This window comes from Ctenocephalides felis, unplaced genomic scaffold, assembly GCF_003426905.1.
Source record: "Ctenocephalides felis isolate EL2017-DRISC unplaced genomic scaffold, ASM342690v1 CF-g0.4_SCAFFOLD_01492, whole genome shotgun sequence".
Lineage (NCBI taxonomy): Eukaryota > Metazoa > Arthropoda > Insecta > Siphonaptera > Pulicidae > Ctenocephalides > Ctenocephalides felis.
In genome coordinates this window covers 60607420-60619214 of record NW_020537646.1, presented here as the reverse complement: position 1 = coordinate 60619214, position 11795 = coordinate 60607420, and positions in this window count along the sequence as shown.

Below are 11795 nucleotides of genomic sequence, written 5' to 3'. Positions count from 1 at the left end.
AAACCAATGTAAAGATAATGTGGTGTGAAGGCTAATTTCACTCCATCTGCTGGTGATGGCGTCTAGTATTAAGTCTAGTGGGACATTTGTAAATAGGGATATAACGTCTAGGCTAATTAGTTTATAATTATTGGGAATGGAAATATTATTAAGAAGTTTGACAAGCTCGAAGGAATTTTTAATGTAATATGGGGACTGTTTTGTTATTATTGTTAAGATATTACTAATGTACTTGGATAATTTGTGGATAACCTTATAGACCGATTGTTTCAGACATAAATTCTCCACTATACAAATTATCCAAGTACATTAGTAATATCTTAACAATAATAACAAAACAGTCCCCATATTACATTAAAAATTCCTTCGAGCTTGTCAAACTTCTTAATAATATTTCCATTCCCAATAATTATAAACTAATTAGCCTAGACGTTATATCCCTATTTACAAATGTCCCACTAGACTTAATACTAGACGCCATCACCAGCAGATGGAGTGAAATTAGCCTTCACACCACATTATCTTTACATTGGTTTAGAGAAATCATCAAATTCATTGTCTCTAACACCTATTTTGAATTTAATGGATCATTTTATTACCAAATTTTTGGCACCCCAATGGGATCTCCCGCATCTCCGTCTTTAGTAGAAATTTCCTTACAATTAGTAGAAAACAAAATTTTTAATAATTATAACAAACAAATCTTTTATTACCGATATGTAGACGATATCATTACTTGTATTCCGGAAGAAGACATTAACATATTTACTGATAATTTTAACAATTTTAATAAAAAACTACAGTTTACCGTAGAATTAGAGACAGTGAATTCGATTAGTTTTCTAGACATCAGACTAATACGTACAAATGACCACCGACTAATTACTAACTGGTACCAGAAACCAACTAGCTCCGGACGATACATAAATTACCACTCATACCACCCTCTTAAAATGAAAATAGCGACAATAATAAATTTAACAGACCACGCCATATTACTATCTGACAAAAACTTCTGGGACACGAACATTGACCTGGTTATAAACACACTGAAAAACAACTCATATCCTACGAACATAATCAACTCTGTCATAAATAACAGACGCAGTTACATTCTTAACAAACAAAAAGACCTCACAGACCACAAAAACCGTTTAGACTTAGAATCATATACTGGTGTCATTTGCCTACCGTACGTAAAAGATTTATATTTCTCGTGGAAAAAATTATTTCAACAGTGTGGCATTCTGTTGGTGTGTAATTGTGATGCAACCCTTAGTTCAATTTTTACACAAATGAAATCTAAGTTCAATTTTGACCGGCTCAGGAATTTAGTATATCAAATTAATTGCTCTAATTGCGAACTCTTTTATATTGGAGAAACTAGCCAAAACCTGAGTAAACGCCTTAATCAACACAAAAATAATTCAAAAAATCCCAAACAATTTAAAACAATGTTAACTGAGCATATTAAAAATTTAAATCACAATATCGATTTTTTTAACCCTAAAATTTTACATTTTGAAGAGAATACAATTAAAAGAAGATTCGCTGAGGGGTTGTTTTTACAATTACATAACGACAGAGTCATAAATAAACGCAATGACAATACGGCCCTTATCGAAACGAACACGTGGTTTCTTAATAGCGTGTCAAAATTCCTTAAAAAATAACAAAATCCCATCGCCTTTTAAATTTTCCAAAAAATATCAACACATGCTAAAAACTACTTTGAGAAAGTTGTGACATTTCTATCCTAAACTCCGAAGAGTAAATACATAGTTTCGACAACTTGTCAAGTTATCATGATTATTAGTGTGTTTTACCATTTGTGATGTTTGTGTTAAAAAATACATATCTTATCAATGTGCACATACTCATACCATGGATTAATAATGGTTTCATATGCTATATTAGGATACAAAATTGTAAGTGTTTTATTACTATTATTATTATTATTGTTTTTCCATGAAATTTCCTTTCATATAATTTATTTAGTTCCAATTTTTATAGTTAACTTGATTACCACTGAATGATGGCTAAGATGCTAGCCGAAACGTATGGATTTTAAATAAATAAAATTTTTTAAAAAAACTCATACTATTTTTATTGATGTTACGCCCGAATATTAAACTCAAATTAAACATATATATATATATATATATATATATTAGTGATGTGCCGACTCGAAAAATTCCCGATTCGAATGATTCGAATCAGAAAAAAACCTGATTCGAATCATGATTCGAATCAACTCGAATCAAGTATATATATGGACAAAAAAAAATCATGGATGTATTAATTTAGTAAAAGTGATCCAAATTTATAATCAAATTGTCAGTTTAACCAATATAACCGACAAAGTAGAAATTGTAAACATAAATCACTATCAAAAAGTATATTCTGAAAATTATTAAAAATGATGTAATTGTGAGGACGGCTAAAACATATCTTCAAATTAATTTACAATAATAGATTACCAAACAATTGTGCATCACTAAAGCATATAAAATAATATTTGGAATCATGGGTCGATTGTTTATTTTACTATGTAATCAGTAAAGGATCGCATCTAAACTGAGAGCTGAAAGTTAATTTCATTAATGTGAATTTGCCATTACTTACATAATCAGAAGTTAACATATTATTTACTGACTTTCTGGTGTTTAGTAATTGTTTCAAAAGAGAATTATATTGAAAGATTCCCGAAACTAGTTTCATAATTTCGAGTGGTTTATTCTGATAACATTTAAAATCTAAAACACTTAATTATTATCAAAATTGGGTATTGATATTTAACGAATAAAATCGCTCTCAGCGCTCCGTAAAATAAATAAACACGCAAGAACGACGATGCACTGTATCGCCCATACGGTGAACTCATATCGCTCGAACGGCTTGAAGTCGGGATGATTCGAATCAGAATTGAAGTCGGAATAACTCGTAACGCCGCTTGATTCGGTTTGGCTCATGAAGTCGGAACAACTCATAACGCCGCTTGATTCGAGTTGGCTCATATGAAGTCGGAACAACTCATATCGCCGCTTGATTCGAGTTGGCTCATATGAAGTCGGAACACCTCATATCGCCGCTTGATTCGGTTTGAGTCATGAAGTCGGAATAACTCATATCGCCGCTTGATTCGGTTTGAGTCATATGAAGTCGGATGATATAGTTAGTCGATGAATGCGGTTAAAGTCACACAAAGACGATCGGAGGTGGCTGATACATTTAAGCATATTAAAGTCGGGTGGCTCGCATGATTTAATTCATTATTTATTTTTTATATTTATGATATTTATTTTTTATATTATTATAATATGGAATTAAATTAAAACATTTTTTTATATTTATATTTATGAAAAATTTTATATTTATGAAAAATTTGTGTTAATACATATTTTATCACAGTAAATATTTCGCGGCTTGATGCGAGTTGATTCGAATCAAGTAAAATCTGATTCGAATCAAGTCGTTAAAGGCTTGATTCGAATGATTCGAATCACTTGATTCGACTTGGCACATCACTAATATATATATATATATATATATATATATATACAATTATATGTATATATAACCTTGAACACACACACACAAATACACATAAAACTTGAAAATGAAATAAAAGTAAAAGCTTAATTATGTAAGTAATTATGTAATTATGTAATTTACATAGGTGGAACTGGACAGAATTTAATAAAACGACTAAAACAACTTGATAATAACTCAAAAAATCCTCGACAAAATCAAACCACGATAACAGAACATATAAATTTTTTTTAAACATTCTTTTAACTTTTACAACGCTAGTATACTTTATCACGAACGGAATATTATTCAGAGAAGGTTTGCTGAATCTTGTCTAATCAGCATCAATAGATCTTGCATTTATAAACGGTGTGATGCCTCCCTACTCTGTGAAAATTATCAGGTGATAATTAATAATATTTTCAAATTTGTTTCCTCCTAACTAGCGTAATTCCGAACCTGTAAACCTACCCTTACACGGTCCGATCCCGAACATTGTATCTTAGCCTCTTCACCCACACTTCGAAACACTGATTGTAAAAAAACTCGCCAACTTATCCTTCGAACGGTCTCTCCAAATAATTTTTAAGCACATGTGTTATTACAGCCTCGGGCTTGGTCACATAAACTACTTTCTCCGTGCAAAATATATTATATATTTCACAAATATTTTGCTATGCTCTGTTCAACAAAACAAAAAACAAGTTAGTGTATATATGATAGTGCAAAATTATGTGCCATGCGCTAGCTACTGATGTAAGGCCATATTTATGTAAGTTAGCTTCGTTGTTTATATATGTGTATGTGTCTGTATTGTATATGTATGTATGTATATATATATATATATATATATATATATATGTAGCGGGTTGCCAACACGCATAGCGGCTTGTCAACACGCATCACATGTCTCTGGACAGATTGGCCCATATAGTGACAGCACTGAGAAAAACAAAAGGAAATTCAAGTGTCAGATCGGACACGGCTTTTGTTTCTCCCTAGTCGAATTTGCCTAAAATGTATAATTCTTGAAACCTTTCTTTTCTATTATAAATAAGAAAATACCAATAACGTTTTATTAATGATCAGTATGACAACACATAGTGTCGTGGATATTAATCATATATAAAATAAACGAAATATAAATAATATTTTATGAAATTTATCATTGTCTATCATATTGGTATTAATATGGACCACACCTCCATATTTTGGTGACCCCGAGAGTGAACTAGTAACACACATACAAGAAGGTAAGAAGATCAAGACATATTTTGAAGTAGAAAAAAAATTAATTGAAGTGTCAAGAATTATTAAGAAAAGAATTTTTAAAAATATAAATAATTATTATAAATGGCTCACAACTTCCATTATTCGAAGAGCATTCTAAGCATACAACTGAGACTCCGACCACGCACTTCAAGATCAACAACAACACGTGCTCAATAAATCACTTATTATCATGGTAAATAAGTCGATAATAAGCACCATGGCAGCAGACAGGGAGCAAACAATTTGGCAACCGCCACATACACTCAACCGCTAACTCACCAGCGAAGGGCCACATACACTCAACCGCTAACTCACCAGCGAGGGGCCACATACAATCAACCGCTAACTCACCAGCGAAGGGCCACATACAATCAACCGCTAACTCACCAGCGAAGGGCCACATACAATCAACCGCTAACTCACCAGCGAAGGGCCACATACACTCAACCGCTAACTCACCAGCGAAGGGCCACATACACTCAACCGCTAACTCACCAGCGAAGTGTCAAATATACTCAGCCGCTAACTCACCAGCGAAGGGCCACATCTACTCAACCGCTAACTCACCAGCGAAGGGCCACGTAAGCAATCAACAAACTCAACAAGCCAACACGGCAATTTATCACACAATCTCAACCAAAAGAAATTTACAAGGAAGTTCAAGAATGGCAGTCAGAGATGCGAAACAATCTTTTTCATTAGGGCGGAGTGATGTAGCGGGTTGCCAACACGCATAGCGGCTTGTCAACACGCATCACATGTCTCTGGACAGATTGGCCCATATAGTGACAGCACTGAGAAAAACAAAAGGAAATTCAAGTGTCAGATCGGACACGGCTTTTGTTTCTCCCTAGTCGAATTTGCCTAAAATGTATAATTCTTGAAACCTTTCTTTTCTATTATAAATAAGAAAATACCAATAACGTTTTATTAATGATCAGTATGACAACACATAGTGTCGTGGATATTAATCATATATAAAATAAACGAAATATAAATAATATTTTATGAAATTTATCATTGTCTATCATATTGGTATTAATATGGAGGACTACCACACCTCCATATTTTGGTCACCAATTATGGCGCTGGTGGGCCATATATTATTAATTAATTAATTCTTGAATGAAATCGCAATAATTTTATTTCAACTCGATAATGACTGTTTATTAATGTCTCAATTGATAAAGATGTTGATATTACATTAAATCAAATCTAAATTTCGTTCACGAGAAAACGCTCGTTGGCAAAAAACTCGATACAATATTTTCGATCGTTTTAAAAAGCGCGACAATAATATTCGATCGTATAAAAACAATCAGATCGTTATAGCTTGCTTGATGCCAGATCCGAATCAACGTAGCCCAATATAATTTAGTTTTGTCATCAATTGACGTTATTCAACTGACATCTGTCATATGGTGTTCATTCCGCCATTGTCATCAATTGACGTCCTTCAACTTCATATGGTGTTCATTCCGCCATATAACTCCCCTTCAAAAGAAAAAGAGGTATCCGGTAAAAATAAATGAATTTGATTATTAAATTTGAAGGAGACTTTTTTAGGCTTCATCTTTTTTGGAGGGTCAATCGATAACTCCAAGTTATGTGATTTAAATTCTTGAGATGAGCTTGGTTGACTGTTATCTATTTTAACTGTGTATGCTGGTTTTAGTCTGTCAACCGATATGTTCTTATCAGTACCATCCATAGAAATTTTGAACACTTTGTCTGAAATTCTTTCTATAATTTCATATGGTCCACTATATGGAGGCTCAAGTGGTTTTCTAATATGATCAGATCTTACAAATACATGAGTGCATGTATTTATGTCCTTAAGCACAAACATATTGGCTTTATTATGATGAGCTGTGGCTGTAGGTTTAATATCCCGCATTATTCTTCTGTGGTAGTCCAGAAATGCTTGTGGATCAGATGACAGTTCTTTAGTTGTGAAAAATTCGCCTGGTAGTCTTAATGTGGTTCCATAAACCATCTCAGCAGGAGATGCTTTAAGGTCTTCTTTGTATGAAGAACGTAAACCTAGTAAGACTACAGGTAATACTTCGATCCAAGGCTCAGGAGAGCACATTAAAGCTGCTTTCAGAGTTCTATGCCAGCGTTCAACTAGGCCATTGGACTGAGGGTGATATGCCGTTGTCCGTATTTTCTTAGCACCTATTGCATTCATTAATGATTTGAATATAGCTGATTCAAACTGGCATCCTTGGTCGGATGTTATCACACATGGTGTACCAAATCTTGATATCCAGTTTGAAAATAGGGCTTGGACATATATATATATATATATATATGTATATATATGCATATATATACATGTGTGCATGTCCGTATGTATATATTTATATATACGTATTATGTGTATGTAAATAAGTATATATGTATATGCGTACGTGTTTGTACATGTATATCATATATATTATATATATATATATATATATATATATATATATATATATATATATATATATTTCAAAGTAACTAGACTTGAGTCGAGTCTGGATGCTCGGTATGGGCGTGTTTCTCGCTTCACAATGATGCATTTCATAACTTTTAGTCAAATTAGTTTTCAAATCTTTTAGTTATTCATAATTTTTTCTAAAATAATGTTTTTCTCTAATATGTTATTAAGTTTAATTTTTTAAAATAAATTTTTGTTGAGTGTTTTTTCCTGTGTTGCTGAATGATGACACGCATCTTGTGTCGAAACGTATAAATAAAAGTTTTATACTTTATACCTTTTTTATTTCGACGAATGGGCTGTGAAAATTGGTTACAAGTCGGAGTCCAGATTTATAAAAAAGTTTCTTCCAAGGAACATACAATTCTTTAATGTATGGCAAACATAAATCTGGACTCCGATTTACTATTTTATTTTTTCTTTTCACTCCAATTCAATTGTTTTAGTTTTTAATTTTATTTTTAGTTTCCACTGAATGGAGGCTAGGTGTATAGCCGAAACGTATGGATTTAAAATAAATTTTTGAAAGAAATTCATGTTTTTTATTGATGTTATGCCCGATTATTAGACTTTGTTAATACATATGTCAACATCAAATTCAGAATCATACAATATATATATATATATATATATATATATATATACATATGTATACATATACATATACATACATACATATATATATATATATGTATATATATATATATATATATATATACTTTTTTCCAAAAACAAACAAAATTTTCTCACTTCAGAAATTAGATATTTTGTCGTAAAATAATAGTTCCATCAGTTTTAATAAGTTACTTAAAAGTTAGTGAACCTCGCCTATGGGTGCAAGTAGAATTTTTGTTAAAATGTTCCCCATCAGAGGGGACATAGTGTCAAACAATGCTGGTGATACAAACAATGAATCAAATATTTTGAACACAGCGCTATGTCCAGGTTTATCATATATAGCCCAAAACCCCCTGACCAGCTCATGCGACGGTATGACTAGTAAAGTAGAGCCAATGGCTGAACTGTCACATATAATTTCAGAAAACGTCATTTTACAACGGAATGAGTCATTGAAGAGCCTTGAGAATCTAATAAATGAACTACACATGATTGTCAAATCAAAGTTAAGCATACATAAAAAAGTGAAGATAAAGACAGGCAACATAGCAGCTGTAATTAAAAGATTTATTGATTTAGACCTAACCAATTGTTAGAGGAGAAAGACCAAACCACGGAAGATACGGAAGTAATGATAAATGAAGTGCAATGTTGTGAAACAGCCCCTATAGAAGAAAGTGTACGGCAGGTCACAAGCGAAGCCACAAGAAACCGAAACTCACAACATATAAGCAATAATCAGGTTAATGAGAAAAATGATTTGCCAAGACGTCAGACGATCATAGAAATATGTAATGAAGAACAAATCGAGGTAAATGACTGGCATAAAGTTCAGCCAAAGAAACAGAAAAAAGGAAGCAAGGGTGCATCTGTCAGAACAGGACTCTAACCATAAAATGGTAAAAAATCATAGAATTTTTCCAAAACCAAATGCCTTATTGATCCGGCCTACAGAAAAAAGTTAATTTTTCCGAAATCTTACGTCGCATCAAACATGATGTCCCTGATGACCAGGTAAATACGACAGTAGACAAAATAAACAAAACCAGAAATGGAGACTTGTTGATAACTATTTCTAAGAAAAGTGCGGACAAAGGCCAAGGACTACAACATATTAATGCAAGTTGATGAGATGAGACCGAAGTTATTTATAAGGGGCACCAAGAAACTATAGAAATAAGGGATATTGATGATGAAACCTCAAAAATTGATATCCAGATAGCACTACAAAAAGCAACCGGAGGAGCCTGCAACACACCAGCAGAAGCAATTAGGATTCGTAAGGCATATAGAGATACTCAGATTGCTACTGTAGCTCTTCCAGCGCCAGTTGTACACGATCTGCTCAAAGCAAGTAGCAAAATACGAATTGTATGGGTCAACTGTCAAATTGAAATCATCAAGAAACCAATTTGATGCTCTAAATGCTGGCTATTCAGACATTATGGATCACAGTGCAAGAGCGAAGTGAATCGGACCAATCTATTATATTATTTATATATGTATTATATTATTTCGCATTAGATGTGGACAAGAAGGTCACAAAATAGCCAACTGTACAAATGCAGCAAAATGTGCACTATGCGCTGAAAATCGAAACTCTGCAAATGCCGGCAGTCACAGATGTCCTGTATATAGGGAGGCTATGGAGAAAATATTGAACGCAAAAGCATGAAGATAATGCAGCTAAACATGAATCATTGTGAGGCTGCACACGACTTGCTTATGCAGACGGTAAGAGATATAAAAATTGATGTTACCCTCTTATCAGAACCTTACAAACAACTAACTAATTGGCCATGAGAAACGGACAGTACCACCAAAGCTGTTATTTGGTCCTGTGGTAAATTTTGTTTCCAAAATGTTGTTAACAATAGCAACGCTGGATTTGTCGCAGCATCATTAGATGACATACATTTATACAGCTGTTACGCTCAACCTAGTCTTTCTTTGCCAGATTTTGGCTATTTTTCAGATCGTCTTGTGGAGGATGCAAAACGATACCACCCCGTATCGATAGCCGGTGACTTTAACGCATTGGCGGTAGACTGGGGAAGTAGAAAGACTAATGCAAGAGGTAAAGCAATTTTAGAGTACTTTAATGCACTTGACGTTGTTTTACTTAATAGTGTTGATAGGCCAACCTTTGTCAAGGGCAGTGCAAGCTCAATAATAGACATACTTTTGTTAGCAATAGTCTCGTCAGAGAAAATTGCAATTGGGAGGTATTAGATATCTACACTGCTAGTGACCACAATGCAATCATCTAGGAAATATCAACGAATAGAAACATTAGAAGACATGCGAAAATATCTAAAGCTATTGGGTGGAAAATAGAATCTTTTGATAAAAGCGCCATGAGAGTTGCCTTAAATTGCGAACCTATAATTTCAGAATACGCAGATGAGCATACTAGAGAGCTGAATAACCGAAGCCTGTAATATCAGTATGACTCGTAAGCATGGCACAAAACAAAGACAATCTGTGCACTGGTGGACTGAAGAAATAAGCTCTCTTCGTAAAGAGTGTCTAGAGAAAAGAAGGATCTCTCAGTGAGGATATAGTCTCACCAATTCTGCACAACTGGTAGTGGAATATAAACAAGCATGTCGGCAACTAAATAAAGCTATCAAAGATAGTAAAGTTAGGTGCTGGAAAAAACTTTCGGATGAAGTCGAGGGAAACCCATGGTAAAAACTATAAGACTGTAATTCTCGCCTCAAAAGCCAGCATGCCTGAAAGAAGGGGTTTGTTCACGAAAATGGAAACAGCAAAGATTAGTGCTTGTTTCAAAAGAAAAAAAAACACCAGATGAACCATCATCCTACCGTCCAATATGCATGCTGGATACAGCGGGTAAAATTTTTGAAAGAATAATTCACCAAAGAATAGATGCAGTAGTTGACCCAATCCTAGCAGACAATCAGTATGGTTTTCGCAAAGGGCGATCAACTATCGATGCTATAAACTTGGTAGTTAATACCGCCAAGGATGCAATTGCTGGTACCAGATGGAATGGGGGTGCAAAAAAGTACTGTCTTGTAGCTACATTGGATATAAAAAATGTTTTCAATTCTGCCAACTGGGATTGCATTATGAATGCACTCCGTGACAAGAACATGCGAGCATACATCTGCAATATAGTCGCAAGCTACTTAACAAACAGAATTCTAATGTACAATTTACGCGATGGTACAGAAGAATATAATATAACAGGAAGTGTGCCGCAGGGCTCTGTTCTAGGCCCTTTGCTGTGTAATATTATGTATGATGGCCTTTTGAGACTAGAGATTCCAGAATGTGTGAAACTAGTAGCATATGCAGACAATGTTGCCATTGTAGTTGTCTCCAAACAAATTGATGACATAGTAAGTCTATTTGATAATACATTTAGAAAAATTAATCGCTAGATGGAAATAATGAACCTCCAATTAGCACAACAAAAAAGTGAAGCTGTTCTTATCACTAGTAGAGAAACAATAGAGACCATCAAGCTCAAGATAGGAAATATTTATCACATCTGTTATCTTGGCGTAATGCTTGATGCTCGTTTGAATTTCAATCAACAGGTGAAACACGTTAGTTCTAAGGCGTCAATAGTTAGGACAAAACTTGCTCGACTGATGCCTAATGTTGGAAGTTTTAAACAAACCAGAAGGATATTACTATCGTCAGGTGTTACTTAGGTGCTGATATATGATATCTTCATATGGGCTGATGCTCTTAAATCTCAAAAATGGAGGAGAATGGCAGGGCCCATATATCGTCTGAGTGCTTTAAGAATTGCTTGTGCATTTCGCACAATATCGGCGCAAGCAGTGTGCGTCATTTCAGGAACTGTGCATCTCTTAGTCTTAGCAGAGGAAAGACGGTCAATTTACCATAGAAGACA